Source organism: Papio anubis, chromosome 11, assembly GCF_008728515.1.
Source record: "Papio anubis isolate 15944 chromosome 11, Panubis1.0, whole genome shotgun sequence".
In the NCBI taxonomy this organism is placed as follows: Eukaryota; Metazoa; Chordata; class Mammalia; order Primates; family Cercopithecidae; genus Papio; species Papio anubis.
The window spans coordinates 67,487,518-67,503,606 of NC_044986.1; the positions used below are offsets into that span (position 1 = coordinate 67,487,518).

General features: G+C 46.7%; 1 long non-coding RNA gene across 2 annotated transcripts; it reads left to right on the top strand.

The window, feature by feature from the left end:
- The first annotated feature begins 7,751 nt into the window (after positions 1 to 7,751).
- On the top strand, positions 7,752 to 14,917 carry LOC103887549. Of its 2 annotated transcripts, XR_651689.4 has the most exons (3): positions 7,752 to 9,539; positions 13,602 to 13,690; positions 14,304 to 14,917. It is a non-coding gene; the product is annotated as an uncharacterized LOC103887549 (long non-coding RNA). The 2 variants fall into 2 exon arrangements; XR_002524329.2 differs by having other exon boundaries at positions 13,602 to 14,917.
- The last annotated feature ends 1,172 nt before the right edge of the window (positions 14,918 to 16,089 follow it).

The following is a 16,089-nucleotide window of genomic DNA, read 5'->3' on the forward strand; positions in this document are numbered from 1 at the left end:
TAGCTTATACAAAAATTAACTCAAAGAGATCATAGATCTAAATGTAAAACATAGAACTCTAAAATGTTTACAAAAATAAAACATGGGAGAAAACATAGGTGATCTAGGGATAGCCAAAGAGCTCTTAGACACAATGCCCAAAGAAATGTCTAGAACAGCAAAAGTAGATAATTTGGATGGTATCAGAATTAAAGAGGCACTGTTAAAAGAATTGAAAGGCATACTACAGACTGAGAGAAATCACATACAGTACTTGCCAAAGGACCTATATCCAGAATATATTTAAAAAGCTCTAAAAACTCCACAGTAAGAAAATAAACAGACCAACTAAGAAATGGATGAAAGAATTGAACAGACACATCACTAAAAAGGACATGAGCCTGGCTGTATTAGTCAGGGTTCTCTAGAGGGACAGAACTAATGAAAAAATATATATATACACACACACAGAGATATGAATATTTTACATAATTATATATAATGAATATATATTCATATATATTGTATATATTAAGTGAAATATATATACATATTCATGGGAGTTTATTGTGTGTGAGTATTAACTCACACAATCACAAAGTCCCACAATAGGCCATCTGCAGGCTGAGGAGCAAGGAGAGCCAGTCCAAGTTCCAAAACTGAAGAAGCTGGAGTTCGATGTTCGAGGGCAGGAAGCATCCAGTACGGGAGAAAGATGTAGGCTGGGAGGCTAAGCCAGTCTCTCTTTTCACGTTTTTCTGCCTGCTTATATTGTAGCCATTCTGACAGCTGATTAGATCATGCCCACCCAGATTAAGGGTGGGTCTGCCTTCCCCAGCCCACTGACTCAAATGTTAATCTCCTTTGGCAACACCCTCACAGACACACCCAGGATTAATACTTTGTATCCTTCAATCCAATCAAGTTGACACTCAGTATTAACCATCACAAGTCCACCCTGTGTCAATTTGAACCCATACACATCTCCCTAGATCATACATAATCTTCAAAGAAAGACAATAATAAGGTCATAATTACCCCTAACATAATACAACTATCCTTTGTACAACTGGAAATGCACCAATCCCCAACCCAAATACCGTTACATAAAGTTGACGATACTTAAATGCCAATGTGAAGTCAATAAATCTTATGTCACATGATAAAGGAGAAAGGAAATAAAATGAAGATATTTTCTTAGTACAAGTGTATACATGCACAAACATGTTTTTAACAAAAGAAGGACAATTACAGTACCCGTTTCTGCAGCTGGTCACTTGGTTGTGGCTGGTATTGATGACTAACTTCTTCTATTCTGTATTCCCTTTGCCTTTAGCAAGCACCTCAGCCGATCTTGGTTTTTTGCCTGGTGGAGTGACGCAAACCTTCATTTCTGAAGAGTCTGGGTCTTTTGTAGTCCTGCCTGGATTGGGATGTTGTAGTTTCCTTTTGACCTTAATCACAGGGCATGGTAATACTAAGAGATGTCCTAATGGATCTCCTATATTCTATGCACGCTCTTCCTTACCCTCCGTTGTGGAGTAATAGACTGATTTCTACTTAATAGTCTGGATCAGTCACCCCAGCCAACACTATAACTCCCTTCTCAGCCTATTGACTTAAAGGTAGGAGGATCCCAAACTGTCCAGGTGGCAACCTTAACTTCCAGCTTAATGGAATCGTTGTTGTGTCTCTTGGTGGGAATGTTCCTCCCTCTGGAACTAAGACCTCCAGGCCAGCAAAACATAATGTCGTGGGAAGAGGAAGCTAACATTTTGCTAGTGGATCACTAGGGGTGATGCTGAGTGGTGCCACTTCCACTTCCACTCCTTGATTCCTGGACCCATGAATCCTGGCTATGGGAGAAACAGTACCATATATTGGATGCTGATTCAGAGCATACATCTCCTTCCAGAGAACTTTGCTCCAGCCCTGCAAAGTATTGTCACCTAGTTGGCATTGTAATTGTGACTTCAAAAGGCCATTCCACCATTCCATCCATCCAGGTGCTTCGGGATCATGGGGAACATGGTAAGACCAGTGAATTCCATGAGCATGAGCCGGCTGCTGCACTTCTTTAGCCATAAAACCAATGCCTTGGTCAGAGGCAATGCTGTGTGGAATATCATGACAGTGGATAAGGCATTCCATGAGTCCACGGATGGTAGTCTTGGCAGAAGCACTGTGTGCAGGATAGGCAAACCCATATCCGGAGTAAGTGTCTATTCCAGTGAGGACAAACCTCTGCCCCTTCCATAATGGAAGAGGTCCAATATAATCAGCCTGCCACCAGGTAGCTGGCTGATCATCCCCAGGAATGGTGCCATATTGAAGGCTCAGTGTCGGTCTCTGCTGCTGGCAAATTGGGCGCTCAGCAGTGGCTTTAGCCAGGTCAGCTTTCATGAGTGGAAGTCCATGTTGCTGAGCCCATGCATAACCTCCATCCCTGTCACCATGGCCACTTTGTTCATGGGCCCATTGGGCGATGACAGGGGTGGCTGGGGAAAAAGGGCAAGTGGTGTCCACAGAACGGGTCATCCTATCCATCTGATTATTAAATATTTCTCTACTGAGGTCACCTGCTGGTGAGCACTCACATGGGATACAAATATCTTCACAGTTTTTGACCACTCAGAGAGGTCCATCCACTTACCTCTTCCCAAAATTTCTTTGTCTCCAATTTTCCAATCATGCTTCTTCCAAGTCCCTAGCCATCCAGCCAAATCATTGACTACAGCCCATGAATCAGTACATAATCACACATCTGGCCACTTCTCCTTCCATGCAAAGTGCACAGCCAGGTGCACTGCTCGAAGTTCTGCCCACTAGGAAGATTTTTCTTCATAGCTGTCCTTCAGGGATGTCCTGGAAAGGGGCTGTAGTGCTGCAGCTGTCCACTTTCAGGTGTACCTGCATATCATGAAGATCCACCTGTGAACCAGGCCCTAGTCTTCTCTTCCTCTGTCAACTGATCATAGGGAACTCCCCATGAGGCTATCAGTGCAGGCTGGGGGAAAGAAGGCAGGGTGGCAGGAGTGGAGACCATGGCTATTTGAGCCACTTCTTCATGTAACTTACTTGTGCCTCAGGACCTGCTCGAGCCCAATCATGTATATACCACTTCCATTTGATGATGGAATGCTGCTGTGCATGACCCACTTTATGGCTAGATGGGTCAGAAAGCACCCAGTTCATGATAGGCAGTTCAGGTTGCATGGTGACTTGATGACCCATCGCCAAACGTTCAGTTTCCACCAAAGCCCAGTAACAGGCCAAGAGCTGTCTCTAAAAGGAGAATAGTTATCAGCAGAAGAAGGCAGGGCCTTGCTCCAAAATCCTAGAGGCCTCCACTGTGATTCATCTATGGGGGCCTGCCAAAGGCTCCAAACAGCATCCCTATCTGCCACACCTCAAGTACCATTGGATCTGCTGGGTCTTATGGCCCAAGTGGCAGAGCAGCTTGCACAGCAGCCTGGACCTATTGCAGAGCCTTCTCCCGTTCTGGACCTCAGTCAAAACTGGCAGCCTTTTGGGTCACTTGATAAATGGGCTAGGGGAACACACCCAATGAGGAATGTGTTGCCTCCAAAATCCAAATAGGCCCACTAGGCATTGTGCCTCTTTCTTGGTTGTAGGAGGGGTCGAACGTAGCAACTTACCCTTCACCTTAGAAAGAATATCTCCACAGGCTCCACACCACTGGACCCCCAGAAATTTTACTTAGGTAGAAGTTCCCTGAATTTCAGTCAGATTTATTTCCCATCCTCTGGCACACAAATGTCTCACCAATAAGTCCAATGTGTTTGCTACTTCTTGCTGACTGGATCCAATCAGCATAATGTCATCAATGTAATGGACTAGTGTGAATCTTTCAGAAGTGAAAAGCGATCAAGATCTCTCCAAAGAAGATTATGACACAAAGCTGGAGAGTTGATATACCCCTGAGGTAGGACAGTGAAGGTATATTGCTGGCCTCGCCAGCTGAAGACAAATTGCTTATGGTGGGCCTTATGGGCAGAAATGGAGAAAAAGGCATTTGCCAAGTCAATGGCTGCATATCAGGAGATGTGTTAAATTTGCTGAGGTAATGAAACCACATCTGGTAAAGCAGCTGCAATTGGAGTCACCACTTGGTTAAGCTTATGATAATACACTGTCATTCTCCAAGATCCGTCTGTCTTTTTCACAGGCCAAATGGGAGAGTTGAAAAGGGGTGTGGTGGGAATCACCACCCCTGTGTCTTTCAAATCCTTGATGGTGGCACTAATCTCCCCAATCCCTCCAGGGATTCGATATATATATATTTTTGATTTACTATTTTTCTAGGTAGAGGCAGCTCTAATGGCTTCCATTTGGCCCATTCCACTGCAATAGCCCTCACCCTACCAGTCAGGGGGCCAATATGGGGGTTCTGCCAGCTGCTAAGTATGTCTATGCCAATTATGCATTCTGGCACTAAGGAAGTGACCATAGGATGAGTCCCAGAACCCACTGGACCCACTGTAAGTCAGACCTGAGCTAAAACTCCATTAATTACCTGACCTCTGTAAGCCCCTACTTTAACTGGAGGACCACAATGACGTTTTGGGTCCTTTGGAATCAACGTCAGCTCAGAGCTGGTGTCCAGTAGTCCGCAAAATGTCTGATCATTTCCCTTTCCCCAGTGCACAGTTACCCTGGTAAAAAGTCAGAATTCTCCTTGGGGAAGGATGGGAGAAAGATTCACTCCATAAATTGTCGGTAATGTAGTGGGGTCCTTCCTCAAGGAAACCTGGCCTCCCCTTCATTCAAGGGGTTCTGGGTCTGTAAACTGGCTCAAGTCTGGAAATTGATTGAGGGGCCATTATTCTCTCTTTTTATAATTCAAATTAGTCTTTTGTCCACTTGACCCAGAAGTTTTCTGTTTGTATGATTTAAGTAGGAATGCAGTAGGCTTCCTATCAATTTCACTTCTAGGAGCACGGTGATTAATTAGCCAATGCCAGAACCCTACACGAGTCAGACTATTCTGATTGCCACTTTGCCTCTGCTGTGCATTACAGTAGGTATGCCCACCTTGCCTTTGACAGTGGAGTGCTACCACTTGGCCCCTTCCATCTCAGGATCCAATTATTCCCATTGTATTTAAGGGCTATTTAACTGTAGCACACCTCCTCATGGGTCACATTCTCAGCCTCACTTCTAGGGGCCTGCAGGGACTTTAGTCTAGTTATAAGTCCAGAAGCCTTCCTCTAGGAGTGGCCCTGAGGAAAATCAACGTTATTTTGCCTGGCAACTGCCGCTTTGTAGTTGAGTGACTGCTGTTCCCACCATTAGATCTGACATACAAGAGAAGAGCAATTATAGGGCTCTTCAAAGATGCAGGTGCTACCCTCACAAAACTATTTCACGAGGCATTGGTCGAGAGTATATCTTCTGGACCCTCCCAGCTGGGATGCGTAGGTATAAACTGACTAATCCACTCCACTATCCCAATCTCCCTAAGCCCTTGGACCCCTTTCTCTACATTAAACCAAGGGAGATTAGGCATTTCCAGCTCGCTCACAGTGGATCATCTTTTAATCCATATTTTCAGCTAACCAAGCAAATAAACTATTAGAACTTTTTTTTTTTAACCCCTTGAGCTACAACATTAAATGCAGAGTCCCTACTTAGTGGGCTCAAATCAATTAAATTCAGCCTGATCCAACTCTATGTTCCTTCTGCCATTATCCCACACCCTTAGTATTCATTCCCATGCCTGTCCTCCAGATTTCTGTTTATATAAATTAGAAAACTCAAGCAGTTCTTTTTAAGTGTAGCACACTTCCTCATGGGTCACACTCTCAACCTCATCTCTAGGGGCCCGTGGGGACTTTAGTTATAAGTCCAGAAGCAAACATGGGTGTTCGGGATGGCCCTGAGGAGAAGCAACATTATTTTGCCTGGCAACTGCCTCAGGGGAGGCCATCAGTGTTGCCTTAGGCAGTGCAAGGTGTATCTCCTCAGACAAAGGTGGAAAGGCTGACAGCAGCATGGATTGGGGAGGGGATGTTGCCACTACTGGGGATGGGGAAACTGTTTCTTCTGGCAAAAAAAGCTTCATCAGAGTTTATAAACTCAGTGTCCCCAGCTTCATCAGGGTCCTCCCACACATCCCCATTCCAAGTTGCAGGGTCCTATTCTTTTCCAGTCAATGCCCTCGCTTTAACAGTAGGCACCTGGCAAGACTGTGCATGCACCTTTTGTTGCAGGTCAGCCACTCTCATAGTAAGAGCTTATGTCTGTTTTTCCATAATGTCAGCTCTTTCCCTACAGGAGATAAGACTCTGAGTTGACAATCTTAGCAGATTTGTGGCTCAGTATCTGCTTCTGAAGCTGGGAGACAGAATCCCTGAGTTTATAATTTTTTTTCCATCACTTTGTCCACTGAACTTAGCTTCATTATGTTCCTTGGTTCCCCACATATGTCAAAGATATTATGTATGAGTCACTAAACTCCTTGCCTCTCAAAAGCAAGGAATTAGGAGTGTCAAATACTGTTTAAAGAGTTACTTTGCATAACTCTCTAAACAGTTCACACCAAGGACTATCAGTGTTCTCTATACTATTGGAAGTAGAGTCCTTAGCATTTGGGGTCTAATCATATGAAGCAGCCAACTCCAGGAGCCCCCAAACCAATGAAATAACTCCATCCTTAATGTTCTGTTTCTCTAGAACCCTCCTGGCACCAAAATCTGTATTAGACAGGGTCCTCTAGAGGGATAGAACTAACGGAATATATATACACACATGTATATATGATGTATATATATTTCACAAGGCATTGTGAATATGTAAATATATATTTATAAAAATACATATTTGTATAATATATATTTATAATATATAAATATATATTATATATCTATAAATATATATTATAAATATATATTATTTATATAATATATATTATATAATATATTTAAATACATTATTTATATGTAAATGTATATAATATATACTTATATATAAATAATATATTTATATTTATATTATGTAAATATAAAGGGGAGTTTACTAAGTATTAACTCACAGGATCACAAGGTCCCACAATAGAACATCTGCAGGCTGAGGTGCAAGGAGAGCCAGTCCACATTCCAAAACCGAAGAACTTGGAGTCTGACGTTCGAGGGCAGGAAGCATCCAGCACGGAAGAAAGACGTAGGCTAGAAGGCTAGGCCAGTCTGTCTTTTCACATGTTTCTGCCTTCTTATATTCTAGCTGTGTTGGCAGCTGATTACATTGTGCCCACCCAGATTAAGGGTGAATCTGCCTTTCCCAGCCCACTGCCTCAAATGCTAATCTCCTTTGGGTAACACCCTCACAGACACACCCAAGATTAATACCTTCTATCCTTCCATCCAATCAAGCTGACGCTCAGTATTAACCCACACAGTGGCAATTAAGCGAATGAGAAAATGTTCAACATCTCTAGTCAATAAAGAAATACAAATAGCCATGCACAGTGGCTCACGCCTGTAATCCCAACACTTTGGGAGGCTGAGGGAGGCAGATTGTTTGAGCGTAGGAGTTCAAGACCAACCTTGGATACATAATGAGACCTCATCTCTACAAAAATAAAAAATTAGCCAGGCATGGTGGCGCATGCCTGTGGTCTCAGTTACTCAGGAGGCTGAGGTGGAAGGATTGCTCGAACCCAGAAGGTTGAGGCTGCAGTGAGCTGTTATCGTGCCACTGCATGTCTGCTTGGGCAACGGAGTAAGACCCTGTCTCAAACAAACAAACAAAAGAAGAAGAAGAAGAAATGCAAATTAATCTGCTGTGGTTTGAATGTGTCCCCCTCCCCTCCAATTCATGTGCTGGAAACTATCCCCAGTGCAACCCTGTTGAGAGGTGATTAGGTCGTGGGGGCTCTGCCCTTATGAATGAACTAATGCTGTTATCCCAGGAGTGGGTTAGTTATTATGAGACTGGGTTTATTATAAAAAGTGAGTGTGATCACCTCTTGCTTTCTCTTGCATGTGTGCTCCTTTGCCCTTCCACCTTCCACATGGGATGACACAGCAAAAAGGCCCTCCTCAGATGCTGTCACCTTGATATTGGACTTCTCAGGCTCCAGAACTAAAAAAGTTTGTGAGAAATAATTTTTTTTAATAAACCACCCAGTCTATGTTCTATGATAACAACATGAAATGGACAACATCTGTAAGAATGAGTAAAATAATTTTAAAAAACCACCATACCAAGTCCTGACAAGGATGTGGAGCAACTGGAATTCTTATACAATTCTAGTGAGAATACAAATAGTGCAGCCACTCCAGAAAACAGTTTGGCACGGTCTTATAAAGTGAAACGTACAACTACCACTTCACCAAGCAAGCCAACACTTGCGCCTTTGCCCTAGAGAAATGGAAACTTATGTTCACATAAAAACCTGTATGTGAATATTGGTAGAAACTCGACTTCACAATTGCCCAAACTGGACTCAGTTCAAATATTCTGCAGTGGCTGAATGGATAAACAAACTGTGGTAGAGTCATGCGATAGAATACTAGTCAGCGATAAAAAGGACCAGGCTGCTCGAACTTCGTGCAGCAGCTTCTATGAATCTCAAAGGCTTACGCTGAGTGGAAGAAGCCACTATCACAAGGTTACCTTCTGCATGATTTTATCTACACTACCTTCTTGAAAAGCCGAGAGTATAGTGTTGGAGGGCAGATCAGTGGTTGCCATAGGGATGTGACTATAAAGGGATAGCATGAAGGGGTTTTGGGGAGTGATAGGACTGTTCTGTACCCTGATTGTGGATTGTGATGGTGGTTACACGAACTTATATATGTGAAAATTCACAAAACTGGTGATTATTTCTCAATGTATAGGTATATCAAATTATCAAGTTATAAAGCTTAAACATATGATGATTTTAATTGCCAATTATACCTTAATAAAGCTGGAAAAAATTTACAGAACTGCACACCAATTCTATGTATGATAATTTTAAAGTAGAATGAATTAAAAAAGAAAAACACCTCTCAGCTGGTCCAAGCATCACAGTTTGATGGCTGCATTCTTGAGTCCAGTACTCACCTGTTGCTTAGCAACAAAGCTTGGGCCTTTCCACCAATCACACCTTGAGCTCCCAAATCAAAACAAAAGTTTCTTGAAGGTAGGGGCCAGGATTCTTGGGCCTCTGTGGCTCCATGGCTACTCTCAGATCCTCCCTCCTTTTCTTTTTTTTTTTCTTCCTCCCTCCCTTGGTTCCTTCCATTCTTTCTTTCTTTCTTTCATTTATGGGAGCACTCCCCAGGAAGATGCTCAACCAGGAGCTCATCTTGTCTTCCAGGCCTGGGTCCCCTCCATATGACCTGGCAGGAAAGCAGTGGCTGGCTTGGACACAGCCACTGTGAGAGATAATAAATGTCTCTGAATCTTCTTACTCAGTCGCCCCAGTGGAAAGATTGGAAGATCAAGGCTCAGAAGGATGCCCTGTTATTCTGGAAGTTAGTGGAAGGGTCAGGACTGGAAGCCAGCACCCTGACCTGAAACGTGGGACCATTCCCATCAGCACTCATAAGCAGGTTTGCTCCACTCCCCTGTCCCCCACCTCCAGGCTCCAGGATGCTATTTAGTGTTTTCCCCGTTGTTTAATAAGAGTCACTTTCTTGCAGATAGCTCCCCTAACTTCTTCTCTTTGCCACCAATCACTTGTATGCTTCAGACCTACAGGGCTAGACAGTTGCACTGGGAGATCCCCCAAGATCTTCAAAACCAATTCACTCCAAACTGATCTCTTCTTTCCTTGAAATCACCTCCCCCTTCCCTGGTTCCCGGTTATTTCTGTTTCCTAAGTCAGAAACCTGAAGTCCACCTGGATTCCCCCCATCTCTCCCTCCACAGCCAGATCTGCTTCTGGAAACACTCTTGAATGCATCTTCTTTTTTGTGTCCTTTCAGCCACTACTGAGGTCCAGTCCTCACTACCTCTGGGTGGTGCCCTGGACTCTGGCCTGTCCTCCACAGGACCACCAAAATATGATCTGGTGGCGCCTCGCCCTGCAGGTGAACCCATCTGGACTCGCCCTTGCTTGGCGAGAAAACAGCCAATGTCTTTACTTCCGTCAGCCAGGCCTTTGCTGCCTGGCCCCAGCCTATAGCTCCAGCCTTGCCACCTACCCCACACTGCCTGGCTACTCCTGATGGAGCACTGTGCATGCAACTCCTTTCCTTCGGGATGCTCTCCTCATCCCTCACCCACCTGCTCTTGCCTGGCTAATCCCCAGGTAGTGGGCAGAATGCTGGGCTCCATACCTAATCCCTAGAACCTATGAATGGGGGAGAAAAAGTATTTGGAGGTGTAATTAAAATAAGATCTTCAGATAAAGACATCACTCTGTATTATCCGGGTGGGCCCTAAATTCAATAACAAGTGTCCTCGTAAGATGAGGCAGAGGGAGATTTGATAGAGATGGGGAGGAGGCAATATGACTTCAGAGGCAAGGGCTGGAGTGATGTGGCCACAAGCCAAGGACTGCCAGCCACCACTGGAAGAGTGGAGGAAGCTGGAAGAGTCAAGGAAGAATTCTGCCCCTGAGCCTCCAAGGGAGCACTGCCTTGCTGACACCTCAGTTTCAGACCTCTGGCTTCCAAAACCATGAGATAATAAACACCCATTGTTTGAAGCCACTGAGTTTGTGAACTAGTTACAGCAGCTACAGAAAACTACCATACTCAGGGTTGAGCTTCTCTGTGACATGCTCCCAGGCCTCTTAGGGAGAGTTGCTCCTTCCTCTGTGGTTTCACTTGTCCCACTGGTAGGGGTGTCAGGAAGGGCTGAAGGCTATGGCTTCTAACCCAGGCTGTCACCAACAGGGAGAAGGAGCAAGTGTTCTCTGTGTGTGTGTTGTGGGGGAAGTAGTTTGCCCTGCCTGAACGAGCCAGGTGTTTGCATATCCTACTGGATATGTCTTCCCACTGGCCACGTGGGCACCGAGAGAGATGCATAGGAATGTGTGTAGCAGCAAGCAACAAACCATCCAATAGCTCCTAATAACAACCATTAGAAACAGCCCTTGTGTATTTTGAGGATGGGTAAATGATGGTGGTATAGCCACACCCTGGAATACCATACGGCAGTGAAAAATGGAGTCATAACTGCATACAAGATGGAAAAAATCTACAAAATACAATGTGGGCAGAAAAGGTACTGTAGAAGAATACATGCAGTGATCTTGATATAAAGAATCAATGTGGGTGAGTGCAACATGATGGTTTAGGGGTATGGAAAGAAAGGCAAGGGAATGACAGGCCAAATTGGAGACCGTGGCCATCTCTGCAGGGCAGCTGGGCAGATCAGAAAGGGACCGTCTAAGCAGTGCTTGTCAAACGTTAATGGGCACGCATCACACAGAGGTCTGCTTAACATGCGATTCTCATTTGGTGAGCCTCAGGTAGGGCCTGAGAGTCTGTGTCTGCTACAGGCTTCCAGGTGAGGTTGAGCCTGTGGATCCAGACCACATTTTGGGTAGTGAGGATGAGCCAAGAGGCAGTGATGGCCCAGCCTGGGGATGCTTGACCCTTGCCGAACGTCGGAATCACTCCAGGAGCTTCTCAAAAGCACTGACGCCAGGTCAGCTGGAGACCAGTTATATGAGCAGCCCTGGGTGCAGAGCCCAGGTGTGGCTATGTGGATAGCTCCCAAGGACTGCACAGTGCAGCAGGTGGAGGCCCCTACTCCAGTCTGGACCGGTGTTCATTTTCTCTTCGTCTTCTAGGCTTTTCGTGTGTACTATCTGTATTCCTTTGTACGTATAAGGCTCACACAAAATATAAAATGTGTTAAAAAAGAGTGCAAATTAAAAAAAAAAACAAAAAAAAAAAAACAAGCCAGATCTATGGGGTCTGGGAGGAGAAAGAACAAGGAACTAAAAAGGATTCTTAGGCCAGGCACAGTGGCTCATTCCTATAATTCCAACACTTTGGGAGGCTGAGGCAGGTGGATCACTTGAGCCCAGGAGTTCAAGACCAGCTTGGGCAACATGCTGAAACCTCATCTCTACAAAAAAATAAAAAATTAGCCAGTGTGGTGGCATGCACCTGCAGTCCCAGCTACTTGGGAGGCTGAGGCAGGAGGATCACGTGAGTCTGGGGAGCTTGAGGCTGCTGTGAGCTATGATGGCGCCACTACACTCCAGCCTAGGCAACAGAGCAAGACCCCATCTCAAATAATAAAAAATTAACAAGATTCTTAAAAACCGTTTTAGTCCACAGCAAAGAATCCTGTCGGCTGTTAGGCCTATTGGTCGGCACAGCCGGCAGCCATTGTGTTGTTGGCCAGTCAGCCCCCTATCTGTGATAGTCAGAGTCAGCCAGGCAACCGCACGGTAAGTTAAGCTGTGGGTCAGTCCAGCAACCAGCAAGTCAGTCTGAATCCCTGAGCAGTTCGTTCTTCCTGTTCCCAGTCAGCCAGGGCATCCACTTGTTAGGACGGTGGTTTTTGCTCTGTCCATCAACGTGTAGTCATTGTTGTCAGGTGTCGGTGAGTTACCACCACCCAATCCCACTGTCAACTGTGGTTGCGAGGGTTGGTGGGAAAGGCCCATGGGTGCATGGAGGGCTCAGTGGTCGGCATGTCAGCCGGTCAGCCAGTCAGGTCAGTCAGAATGGCAGTTGGTGAGAGAGTCAGTCAGCAATGAGTCAGCCAGCCAGCAGCCTGCCAGACAGACTTTCTCTACTTCAGCCAGCCTGTTGGTGAGACGGTCTTTAGTCAGGAAACCCCTGAGTCTGTCAGTCAGACCCCAGTCAGACAGATAACCTGTCAGGCCTGAGTCGTGTGAGACAGCCAGTTGGTCGGGCAGCCCCAGGCTGGCAGTTAGCTGCACCATCCATCAGTCAGTCACTGAATGGGCCAGTCACCACACCAGTGCCTCAGCCAATTGGGGAGACAGCCTTAGCCGGTGCCCAGGGCTCCGCTCAGACATGCTCTGCTGGCAGTCCCTGCGTGGTTGGTCTGGCCGTCTATCTGTCTGTCTGTCATGCAGGTAGCTGTGAGTCAGGCAGCACCCCAGCCAGCCAGGCAGCTGCAGGACGAGCTCACCCTCCCCACACTGAGCCGGTTCATTAAGAACCCTGCAGACTGGGGAGAACTCCAAGACCCTGTTCAACAGCAGTGAGGCTCTGTTACTATTATTAGCGAAGAGCGCTCCGGAGGTTCCGGAAAGTGGAAAAGGCCATCAATAGCCCTGCCCTGCTTCCCCCTCCACACCTCTCTCTCCATTAATGAGGTTCCTGCCACAGAGAAGGGGCGCTTCCCGGAGGCCGGAATTGGAGGAGGGGGCAGAGGGTGGGGGAGTGGTTCCAGTCAGCCCTGCTGCCATCCCCATGGGGGGTGGGTGGGAGTGGAGCCCGAAAAGGAGACCCTTCTCCCTGGCCTGGCCCTGCCCACCTTCAGGGTCTGTGTCCCCCTCTGAGCTGCCATCTCTGAACAAGCCAGGTGGCGGGCGTGCAGCTAAGGTCCACACAGGGTACAGGGATTTTATGTCAGCTCTTGTGTTTATCTGCTGTGACTCAAAAAGAAAGGAGAAAACACAGTTGCAGAGTCTACTTTTCGGTTCATGGAAGTTCCCGTCTGTGATTTTATTTCAGATCACAGCCCTCCTGAAAGGTAGCAGCATCCCACTACAGGCACTGAGGTTCGGAAAGAGAAGCGTTTGCCAGAGGTGGATTCCATCCAGGTGCGCATGACTCCAGCGTGCATAGCTTCTCCTTACTGGGCTGTCTCTCCGGTGCTGGCAGAGGGCTTTCAATTTCCAGCTGCACTCTCCCCTTCTTTTCCACGGGGCTGGAGAGGACATTTCTGAGGTCTCTCATGCTCTAATGTTCTCTGCTGGACGTATGTTCTGTTATGAACTTGCTGTTGGGACCCGCTATGCCTGGGGCCAGACCAGAAGCGGAGGTAGGGGCTGGAGAGCAGCGCTCCTTGGCCTTGGGTCTGGGGTAATGGGCCCACTCTTTTATAAGCTTCTGGACTTACGGAGCTGAAGGGAGCCTGATGCTTACTTGGTCTGCATCCAGTCTCATCAGAAGCAGAATCTTTCCAACAACCATGCAGTCAGCACCTACCTGTGCTTATACATTCCCAGTGACAGGGAGCTCACTACCTCTCCAAGGAGCCTTTTCTATTGTGGGGCAGCCTCGGCCCTTGTAAAGTCACTCCACATTGTAGGCCCTCACCTTTAGGTCTCAGTCCTGCATTTTGGTGCCACCCAGATTAAGCCTCATGCTTCTTAAGAGAGCTGCCCTCCTATTCAGACTTAGGGAAAGACAACGGGATTTCCTGTTTCTCAGTTGTTTCAGTTGCGTGCAAGGGAAAAGACAGAATGCTGGAGAAGAGTGGAAAGAGCAAGGCTCTTGGGTCAGTGTGGTAGACTGCTGGCACTGGTGGCTTCAGTTTAGCACGCCTTGCTGTATCTATGGCTCTAAGTAGCGCCCTCCAACATTGACTTACTCTCGGCAGTGGGATAGTAGCAAACTTGATGTAAGCAGAGACTTGTAAAGATGCCTGGTTTTTCCCACGTTCTCTCCTGGACCCCGGCCACCTCCGTGAGAACAAGCCCGGGACAGCCTGCTGGAGGGATGTGAGAGACACGTGGAGAAGAGCTCATCATGTTCCAGCCAAAGTCATCCTACAGCAGCCAGCACCAGCTCATCCTTCAGCTCACCACAGACACCTGAGAGATTCCAACCCATGTTAACTGAGGCTGGTTTAGATTAGCCAAACTGCCCAGCTGACCCAGAGACTCATGAGAAACAACAGTTGTTATTTTCAGTGACTAAATTTGGGGGCAGTTCGTTACACAGCAATAGCTCACTAAGAAAGACACTCAAAAATCTCCAAGGATCAGCCTTGCTTCCGCTTTTCCTAGCAGTGTGACTTCAAGTAAACCATAGAAGCTCTGGAAGTCTCAGTGTTCTCATCTGTTAAGTGGGGCTACTAAATCCTGCTCTTCCTCCTTCAAAGGAGGCAGTCAAAAGAGTAATAGGTAGGGAAGTACATTGCTCACTAGGTGGAGCATAAAAAGGGGCCGGGCTCAGGAAGGTCCAGGGATTGGCTCAAGGGCGGGTGTCCCTGCAGCTGCATGTCAGGGCTCTGCTAAGCAGAGGGCAGTGCAGTATATTAACCCAGCTCACCTCGCTGTCCAGAAGCAAGCCTGGCAGGCTGAGTGATGGGGTCAACTGCAGACTTATTTACAGACACAGCCCTTTTGCCTTCTCTTCCTCTGTAGGCCCTACTGGCAGCATACAAATGAGAATCAATAGGCCAGTTATTAAACCGTAAATATCCCTCCCCTCAGGCTCTTGGGCCAAGAGCTCTGAGCCTCTCAGCTGAGAGGGGTGCCGAGGGTGCCTCACATGCAGTCTGCCTTATACCCCAGCCCAGCCCACCACCCCAGAACAGAGGAGAGACTGCCACTACCTTTCTGGGTAGAGAGGAGGCCTGATTCATGCAGAACCAAATTAAAGGAGCCCTCAAACCACCATGCAACATCTATTGTTTAGGAAGGGAGGAGAGCCACGTGAGTATGGCACAAACCCTTTACCTACCTAGGCTGAAACTCAGAATGCTTGAGTCAGAAGGGGGCTGAGAAGTCCATCCTGCATATTCTGTGGATGCAGAGACAATTCAGGGGCCCAAAGAGGGGGCGACTCATCCGAGAAGATATGCCCAGAAAGTGACAGAATCCAGACTCAAACCCAGATGTATGGCCTATGAACTGTGCCGTCATCTAAGACAGAAGAGGAATTATGGTGCACAAGTAGGGAAGGGACATAAAGGGTGAGGCAGTTAATAAGGTCCAGGGAGACAGGACTAGCAATGAAGCCAGGGAAAAGAAAGCTGCTTAAAGGAGCTAGGGGGAGATGAAGGGAGGGAAAGAGAGTGTTAGGTGAGCAGGGGCTGGTGAACTGGGAAGTTTGGTAGTTTGGTACAAGAGAGGAGAATATAAAGACACACACACACACACACAGCAGACAGGGGGAACTGGTAGGCTTCCTGCATTCCTTAATTGTGGACATCATGGAGGCTGCATTTAAGCTGGGCCATGGAGGATGAGTAATTTGAGCTGGGCCATGG